Source organism: Xyrauchen texanus, chromosome 20 (assembly GCF_025860055.1).
Source record: "Xyrauchen texanus isolate HMW12.3.18 chromosome 20, RBS_HiC_50CHRs, whole genome shotgun sequence".
NCBI lineage: Eukaryota > Metazoa > Chordata > Actinopteri > Cypriniformes > Catostomidae > Xyrauchen > Xyrauchen texanus.
The window spans coordinates 26,408,619-26,419,657 of NC_068295.1; positions in this window are offsets into that span (position 1 = coordinate 26,408,619).

The window sequence follows — 11,039 nt, forward strand, 5'->3', positions numbered from 1 at the left end:
GTGCTGTTTCTCGACAAATCGCTAACATTTAAAAAATGCTACATAGGATGAAACCAGAGACTCTAATCTTTCGACTCAAACAGGTTTCAGTATAAAAAAAAATGTAATTAGGTTTCTTAACAGATGTAGTTTTGTTACTGTTTCTACCAAAGTCAAACTCTGCTGTGATCGATGCTGTGTTGTTTTGTCGCATTACTAAATGCGTGAAAGTTTAACACTTTACTGACACACCCCAGAGTGTCCTGAACTGAGATCAATCAGTTTAAATTAATTTAAATGATGCGTTGTGTACAGCAAAACCAAAATACAATGTCAACACGTGTGTGTGGATAAGGTTACTAAAATGTGAAAAATTAATGAATGCTCCTTCATTATACAGTATGTTCTTGGTCTTTCATCAGCATGCTTTATTCCAAAGAAACCAAAAATTGTCTTCATCAAAATGTAACAACTTGCTGGTCATGGGATTCTAACATTGCAGTCCCCATGTATGTAGAATAAAACAGCTTTTATATGGTTACCAATATGATAAGTCTTTCATTATAATGTGAGTGCTCATGATGTCCTACATATATTGCAAAATTGTCTTTAGAAGTGAAACTGAGTGTATCTTTTAAAGGGATATTTCACCCAAAAATGTAAATTCTTTTGTCATTCACTCACCCTCATGTTGGTCCAAACCTATATTACTCAGTTTCTTCCATAAAGCCTTAGTCACCATTCACTTTTATTGGATTTATTCCATTTTTATTTCATTTATTTTCAGTCATACATATTTGTAATGACATGAGGGTGAGCTTTCATCAAGTAGATGTTCTGTGCAACATTATGACATTAAGTCTTTATCATGATGAAACTTGCCTATAAATGGCACCTTCAACGCATGATTTGTGGATATTTCGCAATGTATATTAACATATTTGTTACACTCAGACATCTCAAAATGTGTTTAGAACATGTCCAAGATTGAACCACATCCCATCAGTTTACCCTTAGTCATGTCTTTCTGTCTTTATGGACTGTACATGTCACTGCTTATGAGGTGCTAATTACACTCATCTTGCAGAAACCTTCATGCTGAATGCCTCATCTGCTGAAAGACAGCAGCTCTATCCAGTCATTCCTTTTCCAGAGTTTGTCCGTACGTCACTGGCCTAAAAGTCACATGTCTTTACAATAGGAATAATGTTCTGCATATGCAAAAGGTAAAATATTTTTATTGTTGCACTGCACAACAGCCTGGAGAATGTTTCCAGCATACACAGGAATTGTGTAAAATTGTGTTGGAAGGTTTGCCAGAGGCATTCATAATTATTAGTTATAAAATCACAGTGTCAGTCAGTTTTTGCCTTTGAGTGGTAAGTGATAATTTAGGTTAAAGCAAATACAAATTACACTATTGAGTCACTCCTTCCTGCATACCGTTATGAAAGCACCCCTAAATATACTGAATAGATTTTTAGTGCAAAAACTCTTGCAACAGAATATTTTCACACCTAACACATGTCTTCTCATTACTCCTTTTTCCCCTTTGTCTACTTCTCTTATCGAGTATTTTCTTTGATTTGATTCATTTTAGTTTTGGATACATCTTTTCTTCACCAAAGTTGTCCTGCAATGCGACGACTGGAGTAGAATTTATTAAAATGGCAGGTAAATCCATCCTATGTTCTTGCGTTGCATTGCGGTCTTACTGTACAAAGCGATGGTGCTGAAAATATCGAAACATGGCAGTCCCAGTGAAAGACCGAGCCATGATTTGTGCAAGCAGAATCTGCTTCACACTCCTCAGCCTTTTGAAAATAACCTGTACATCATTTACAGTAATCCCATGTCCTCCAGGAGTCCTGGAGAGTATGTCAGCTGTCCGGAAGGAACATGCATCTGCAGAGAAGATGCCATTGCAGGCAACATACATAAACCATTTCACCATCAGGGAATGTTCAAGAGAGCGGATTTTAGAGAACACAACCATCTTTCTGCTTAGAGGGCTTGCTTGACGGCTCGGTTCCCTATCAATAGCATCTCAGTCTATTAATCTCTTTGAACATGGCACAATGCCTTGAGCTGTGTGTTTGTAGCATTTAAAGCAGGACAATCCGTTTTCGATGTCTTTGTGTAGCTTTGCCTTTTGCGCAGCATTTCTCTACTGCAGGCCAGGCTTGCACTCTGACCTGTGTTGATTTGTTGTGAAGTGCAAAAACTCGATGCACATGTTGAAACACTTAAGGGGGGGAAATGGTTATTGTTAGTAAAAGAATAACATAAAAAATCTGTAACATCCAATCCTATTAAATGCTTTAACGTGGCCACAATGCGTTGAAATTCAGGTTTTTCCCGTGAAGGGGACACATGGACATGGTAATTCCTCTTCAATAAGAACCTGCATCACTTGAGGAAAAAACTTGTAAACAGAAAGACTACAAGTGAAACCTGGAGGACAATATCACAAGATCATAGTATAGATTCCCAAGATAATACGTTCGACAGTGCGATTAACCTGACATTACAAAGAAACCTTACTAAACCTCTTTCATAAAACCAATCAATTTGGCTGAAGAATACAATTTTCACTTTGGAACATTAACATGTTTTGTTGTGTGTGCGTTTGTGACGTTGTGCTAACATTCATTTGACTGTGAGACAGGAAAAGAGGAGCTGTCTGCGAGGATGTTGACATTTTCCTCAGCTGATTTAACGACCTGCTTAATTCCGGCATATCCACGGCCCTCGCAGATGTTTTGCAGTAATAATTAGTGTAATCATCGCTCTTGAGAGAGGCCAGCAGGTCACTCGGCTGGCCTTGTTTGTCAAGATGCTCAGAATAATAACACAAAAGACGTGTCATTTATTCTGTTGCAACATTCATTAAATAATTATATGTGTCAAGACAAAAGATTCTTAATCAGTCAGGAGAAGAAAAAATAGACTCATTACAGAACCAAACGAGGTCAAAAATACATTGGTTTGATTAAAAAAAAATAATAGCATAAATGCAATTTCAGAATAATTAAAACTAAGCTATACTTTGGATATGGCAACATTTGATCCCATAAATTGTATTTTACTTTGAAAGCACTTTTAAATGCATTTATGATCATCTAAAAATAACTCTTTAAACAAAATGGAAATGAACTTCCAATTAAAAATGTGGTATCTTTAAATGAAATAAATGGTCCCTAGAACAAATATGCTGAATGCACAGACATAATGTGCTCTCATCATTAAAAAAATTAAATAATAATGGCATATTGCATGCTATCTGAATTAATTTTTAATTAAAATTCATGAATATTACATATTCTTTTTATTGAAATGTGTCAATGCACACAAATGTAATATACAATTATCTGTAAAACTTGAGCAAAAATTCTCCATTTAAGTCTCTTTTCAAATAGAAGCTGACCTGAATTTGAAACAAATAAGACAGAATTTTCCATCTAACGTATTGAAAAGTAATTGAACTATGTGTCTTTTCATAGCCATTTTACAGAGTTTAAAATGAATCAGCCCTGTGTACAAGAACATGCTCTGTTGAGTTACTATGTATGTGAGAATGGGCATAACCAGCAGGCCAGCCTCAGCAGTTCCCTTGGCTGTGTAAACACACCTGCAGTGAATGATTCACCTTCACCCTCAGGGCTCTGACACCACTGACCGAAAGAGAGAAATGCCCCTGTCTTACAAATGGACACTAAGCACTCGCAAAAGCCTTCAGGGTATCTGCCCAAATCATCTTAAGTGAAATAATTACCATTAGCTTGATTTGTCTTTGTAGCCAGTACGGTAAAGTCAACGCTGCTGTGAGAGCTGAATCAAACCTTTCTCTTTTTTCATGGGGATTCAGTATCTACTTGCTAAACAAAAAGTATTACTTTCTCCAGCTTGTAATTACAAAGGTTAGCTTGATTAGAAATAACCCATTAATGGGCCCCGTTGTCATAGCAACTCTAAACATTCTTTTGGCTGGACCTCTTGAGGACCTCATCCTGAAATCGCCTTTGATGATGAGAAAGATGCCATCAAACTGGTTAAAAGAAATTGAAGTAAAAAAAAAACTAATTTTTAGCAGTAAAGAACATGGGAAAACATGCAGACGGTCTGGTGTAACATAGCAAGTTCTAACAAACCTCTGAAATGAACACTTTGGCAGCAAGTGAAACAATTTGGAGTGCATGTATTATAATCAGTTCGGTCATTACATTTGTTGGAGTAGCAGTAAATCTGTGTAGCCACTCTCCTCAGAGTTATGGCTGTGTCAGTGTTTTCATGTCGAGGGCTGAGCTTACTTTCAGCGCAGACCTGATGAGTGCTGAACCAATTTGTCTCCGAACCCTCAGGAACTTTGCACAACTCTCTAAAGTAATTCCCTCACTTCTGGCAGCCTAAAACCTTGTCCCAGCACAAACAATAGTAATGCTTTGTACAAGCCATTCTAAAACCTCTGCCAAGCATAATTTATCATTTGAATGACAATAGGCCACTTAACACAGCTTAAATTATTTCTTTGCACTATCAGCTACTTGCCTGGCTATGTGTTGTAACTGCACACTATCATTAACTGCAAAGTTTATGAGGTAGTCCCTTATCAAAGGCTCCGCACCACAGGAACTATGCTGAACTTTGTTTTTTCTCTAAAGTTGAAATTAAATGACTCAAATCATATATTTCATGGTTTGAATTAGGTGATCCTGGGGGGATGAGCATTCATTTAGTTGTTTTGAATATTTGCAATAATTTGTACAACTGAGTCTGCTTAATTTACGTGCCACAGTCATCATTTTAGATAAAAAGTTTAGCAGGTGTTTGTTCCCTGTAAAAAATGGTAACATGCAGAAGGATGTATTTCTACTTAATCTAACACTTAAAATGTTTTATTTTTGGTGTAACTTAATGTAGCCATGTAGGTTTAGTTTAGTTTGTTTAGTCTTTTTGACTTGAATAAAACCAGTACATTTATCTGTTACCATATGAAACATGTTACTGATTGTTAAATCAGCGGGTTGGCCCCCAATCGCAGGGCTGGCGGTTCGAGTCCCGGCCCACATGCCAAAGTGTCCTTGGGAAAGACACTGAACCCCAAGTTGCTCCCAATGTCAGGCTAGTGCCTTGCGTGGTAGCTCTGCCGTCATTGGTGTGTGAATGAGTCACAGTGTAAAGCGCTTTGAATACCGTTAAGGTTAAAAAGGCAATATATAAGTGCAGACCATTTACCATTTAAAGGACTAGTTCACCCAAAAATTGTAATTCTCAATAAGTCAATGGGGTCCAAAATTTCAAGCTCAAAAATTTAAATGTTTAGACATTCCTGTGCACATGTGTCAAGCTAGAGGAAGTGTGAATGAGCTTCTTTTGTAAGTTTGCCAAAGATGTCAAAATTAAAAGTGAAAAAGGAGTTTTCACATTTTGCTCTGTTTCTCACCTAAAACCGATCATATTGCTTTTGAAGACATGGATTAAAACACTCGAGTCGTATGGTCTACATTTATGCTGCTTTTATTTCCTTTTTGGAGCTTGAAATTTTGGACCCCATTGACTTGCATTGAATAGATATGTTCATATCATACTGTATATCCTTCAAAATGTCATTGTTTGTGTTCCTCAGAAGTAAGAATGTAATACAAAGTCATACAAATGCAGACAATTCACTTATTCTCAAAACAATACCTAAACAGGAAAAGCTGTAAACCATATTTACTGTCTGTGTAGCTTAAAAGTATCAGCAGGCATTTTGACACATTTTGGCTTTGTGTTTTTGAAGGGAAAATTCACCCTAAAAATGAAACATTGTCGTAATTGTTTCACACTTATGTTGTTTTAAACCCTTATGACTTTCTTTCATTGAACATGAAAGTGAAAGATAAAAGTTAATGGATACTGAGACTAACATACTGTCTAACATCTCCTTTTGTGTTTCATGGAATAAAGAAGCTAAAATGGGCTTGGACCAACATGAGGGAGAGTAAATTATTACTCTATACTTTTCATTTTTGGGAGAACTGTTCCTTTTAAATAGTGTCTTCGTATTCCCAGCTTATGACTTTTTGTAGTCATAATGGATGCTTGGACCTATTTCACAAGCTTAGCTATAAATGGTATCATGCATGCCTGCATTAATCCTTTTTTGACTGAGATGAAAAAGTGGACTAAATGAAGTTCTTGCTTCTCTAAACTAAGCTTGTACACAAACAAACTAGGAGGCTGAATGCTAAATATCTGACGTCATGAGGCTTAACTGCATTAGGTCTCTGTTATGTATGCATGAACCACTACCAGCGCTCGGTCCTGCAATTCTTTAGGAAAAGCCCAGATTTAATTAGTGCATAAATCCCCTGAAAAATTCATGAATTTGCCTGGCCCCCTCTGGGCAGTGGTGTGAGGCTTGCAGGTCATCCCAATAAAGAAGGGTCACACATACACATACATGCAAACACTCACACACACATATTCAAAGAAAGAAAGAGAAAAGAAACAACTGTTTATGTAAATAGGTGCTGTGTTTACTTAATGGAAGAATGGCAAGGCCCTGGTCTCCCTATTCAGCTTAGCGAGTCCCAGCCAAAGGGGACCTCTCACCAGCAACTCCAGCCTTATTAAACTGATTACCAACTCCAACTAATTAATCAGAGACGAGGAGGGAGCAGTGTGTGTTGCTCCCAGACTCCCGCTTTCTTTCTCTCTCTCTCTCTCTCTACCAGTCCAAACCCGCCTCCACGTTTCTCAGCTCCCCTTTTTCTGTCTTCTCTTTCCTCCGCTTTGATTGAAGTAGGGGAACGGTTATTTTTCATGCGTCATCAGAACTGGCGGTTTGGGAGGACGAGTAGTAATTACCTTATACAAACAAGGCAGAGATTGCCTGTGAAGCCACCTCTTTATTTTAGCTGGTGATGAGAGAAATGGGTGGAGGGAGGAGGAAAGGAAAAGGGCCGCATGATGACTTCAAAACAGAAGTACAAGTGTGCATCTTAAAGAGGATGGTGATTATTTTATTTGAAAACACGATTCCTTAAAACGTCAAACGACCTGTGACTCAGGATGAAGTAGAGAGTGTGTTTACTTGTATACCAATACACTAATAACTATCAAAAATGTGCTTCTTAAAAAAGAAAAAAACAAGTGCAAGAAAACTGCATTTACATAAGATCTGAAATCACTGGAGTCAAAACATAAACAGCCATGCGCACAACACTTGCGCACATTGGATAAGATCGTAAAATGCTGGGTAAATGTGTAAACATGCAGCACGAAATCAAGGTAATAGACAAAAATCTACGTGTATCAACTGCTTTTTGCTTAAACCCCAAATGACCATACCCCAATAAAGGAACACTGTTTAGGGTGCTGACTTGATCTGACATTGTCGGCTTATTAAGTATAATCGGTGTAAGATCGTACATGTCAAACATGTAAAAAATGTTCATTGGCCATGTAAATCCTAGCACGGCCAACACCACTTTTTGTAAATTGTGACATACATTCACATTGGCAACAAACACAATAGCATGCTCTTCCCAGACCAGCAATATTCCCTCAGTTCCAACTTCCAAGCCATGCAAAAAGGGTGAGATCCTATTGTGAGTGTTTTCTCAACATGTTTCTCAGGAGACTAGACTAACACAGTCTTTTCTTCGAACAGCCAATCTTTTAAAATGCCAAGTGTAACTGGGTGCCCTACTGTTCCTAATTAAAGCTTGATTAAAGAGCAAAATTAAGGATTCCACAAAAGATGTATTTTCTCTCTTTCTGTCTCTCTCTCTTTCTATCTTCAAGTAGTTCAGATTAATCCCCATTGGATGTGGTTGAACCATTTATGCATTCCTCTTCTTCTGTTTATCAAATAAACCCAAGTAATTAGAGACTTAAGATAAGTAGGCTAAATGGATGCCCACCCTGTGTCATCCAAGGCGCTCTGTCCTGATAGGAACTCCAGTGTGTTTGGTTAATATCTGCTGTTATCCTTGTTGGAGAATAATGCCTTTGTGTCTGGCATCTTTTATTATGCTCACTGGGGCTTCTTTGACCTTAACAGACGCTTGCGTTTTTTTCTGGGATACTCTGATTACACGAACCTCTGTTCTCGATAATAATGCACTATGTGCACAGAATATATCTCACAGAATCACGTTACTATACCTACACTTTTGCAAAAGGAATTTTAAGTGGCTCATTGTACGTATTGTGGCAGTTTTCTGGTGAAATGAACACTAAAGGCACTACAACAACAACAACTTTTGGACTACCTCAAGTACAATGGCAGATTATCAGTTCATAAACACTTACTTTTCGTCCAGTTCATCACATGATGCCATCTTATGACCTCAAATAACTTTTACTGTAGTGCATAAATTGTAAGATGATACATTTTAACTTGTGCATTACATTACCTACTACATTTACAGGCTTTGTTTAAGTACAATCAAATTGCATGGTAGCTTAACTGATTGAGCGATGCAATGGAGAGGACTGGGGTACAAGTCCTGAAGTCAACACGTGAACTGAAAGTGTCATAAAAGTGCCACATAATGAAATGCTTGCTTCAGCAATTGCGTTTTTCATCTCACCTTTCTCATATGACACTATCGTTTAGGTTTAAGGGTTAGATGATGCTGGCCATTCCTTTGAATCAGAATTATTTATGCAAATTTTTGATGTAATATCTCAAAAACATGAATAAACAACACTACTGGAAACATTATAAACAATTTGATGAAAAAATAAAATCTTAACTACTATAGCTTGGTATTGTTTAAAATATCACAACTTAGTCACGCTGTCCACATATGTGGACATCAGTTTTTAGGAAAACTATTTGCTCTAGATTTTTTGTTTTGTTTATTAATTAGGTACAACTAGTTACTAATCAAAAAGACAATGGAAAATGCATACAGCAGTCATGCTCTGGTCTCAGGAGGTTCTGTCAGGGGGGAAATTTAACTCACTTTTAGTGCAGTACAGTGAATATTTTAATTCTGAACTGCCGAGATACAGTACATGTATGGAGCCACATTATATAATTTTCCAAAAATTTTGTTTCCGAAAAAAAGACACTTTCATTTAGATTTATGAATGATTATTGAATGTATGAATGCAGAAATAAGAAATTTAAAAGAAAGAAAAGAAAGAACTTCTTCAGTGTACAAGTGGATGAAAACAGTTTTTAATAGACATTATTTTGAATATTTGGAAAAGAAATAGGTCAGGTGTCCTCCAACCAGATCAAGCTAGTTTCTCTGTGAAGATCACAAGGCCAGACATTTTTGTTCAAAACCTAATTGTGATTTTATTTTCCAAACAGCATCAGCTTCCAACTGAATACTATTACGACTGATAAAGTGGAAAACCCCTTGAAAACATCTAAGAGTAAGAGTACCTGAGTTGGGCCTGTTGGCAATCCTTATGCCTAACACAAAGAGGATTAGTCACCCCTACTTTAGTCAGCCATAGAAAGTGAAACCAAATGGAAAACAACAAGAACCAGAGCTTTTCTGAAGACATGGTCTGTCTTTTCTTTCTTCTAAAATGTCATCTATGCTATAATTACATCCAAATCATTCCTCCAGATTACTTACACTTCAGTTGATTTCAATACACTTTGATATTCAAAATGTTCTGAAATAAGGAAAAAAAAAACAATTTGTAAACCTCTATCCACACGTTAATCTATCAGATTGTTTTAGAAAACAGAAATTATTTTCTGTCCATCTGAGCCACTTTTAGAAGAATTCAATTGTGTTTAATTGATTGTCTAATGAGCTTTTTTTTTTTCGTAGGAAAGGAGGATGATAAATCAGATCATTGCATTGTCTTTGTTTATGTAGGAACTCAAAAACGGCTCACTGTTGCTGGATTTGGCTTATCCTCCAAGGATATCTGCTGCATTCCTATTCATTTACAGTAAGGCAAGGTGGATACAATATCTCGTCTAGAGATACCGGAAATAAAATGCTTGGATAAGGATGACAGATGTATGTCTGAGATTAAGATTCCTCATTTGACAAGAATTAAATGCACTTCTTTTCATTTGCACATCTCCTTTTTCTAAATGCAATGTCCAATCATCCAAAACCAATCAAATCATTTCTCGATAAAAACCTTGAATTTAATAGCCTCCTTATGTTGAGTAAACAGAGAAAGAAACAGAATTAAGTAGGTCAAAATATGATTATGCACTGATAAAACGTGTTAAGCTCTCTTATATTTCAACAACCCTTTGTATAAATTATGCTAATTCTGTTAGCTATTCTCAATTGATTGGCCTCTAATCTACCATACTTGTAGAAATGATTATTGCACTGAAATTAAATACGTTTGTATTCAAATCTAGCATGTATCTGTAATGCTCAATTGCATTTGTATATGGCTTACTGTATACTAAGCATTCTTGTTGATTACAGCAGCACATAATATATAGTGTGGTTACTTCAGTCACAAGCCTCATTACAGTTTTCCATATTATTGGTATTTAATAGTATTCTCTGCACAATTCTCTTTCTCTGATGTAGCTTCTCAAATCATCTCTTTGATAATTAGATCAAGAATTGCTGTGTTAATTAGCTTTCAGAAGTTTGCTGTTTCCTCTAACCATGGTAGCTATTTCAAAACGCCATTTTGATTCTCTTCCTCCCTTACTCACTCTTTCTCTTTCTCCATGTTTTGCATTATAAAACGGCTGTGGAAAGAATGGCAAACACTGTTAATATCTTGCTCATTGACAATACATCACGAAAGGGCTAAGATAGGAATCAGCTTCGATAGAATAAACACTCCCAATTCAGCAATTGTCCATTACCTCTAAATGTGACCGATAACAAGGCTCATTACTTTAACTGGAAAAGTAAGTGGGGACACATTAATTAAAATTAATAATTGGCCTCCAATATAAATTAAATTGAATTTTTTTAATTGTTCATCCATATTCTGGATGCAGCTTACAAAAGGGGGTTTCTTCGCAGGAAAGTGACGTTTTCCCCCTATCCTAGCAATAGGTTTAGTCATGGATAGTTCTTTTAATTTGTTTACCACCTTCTGTCTTTTTCCCA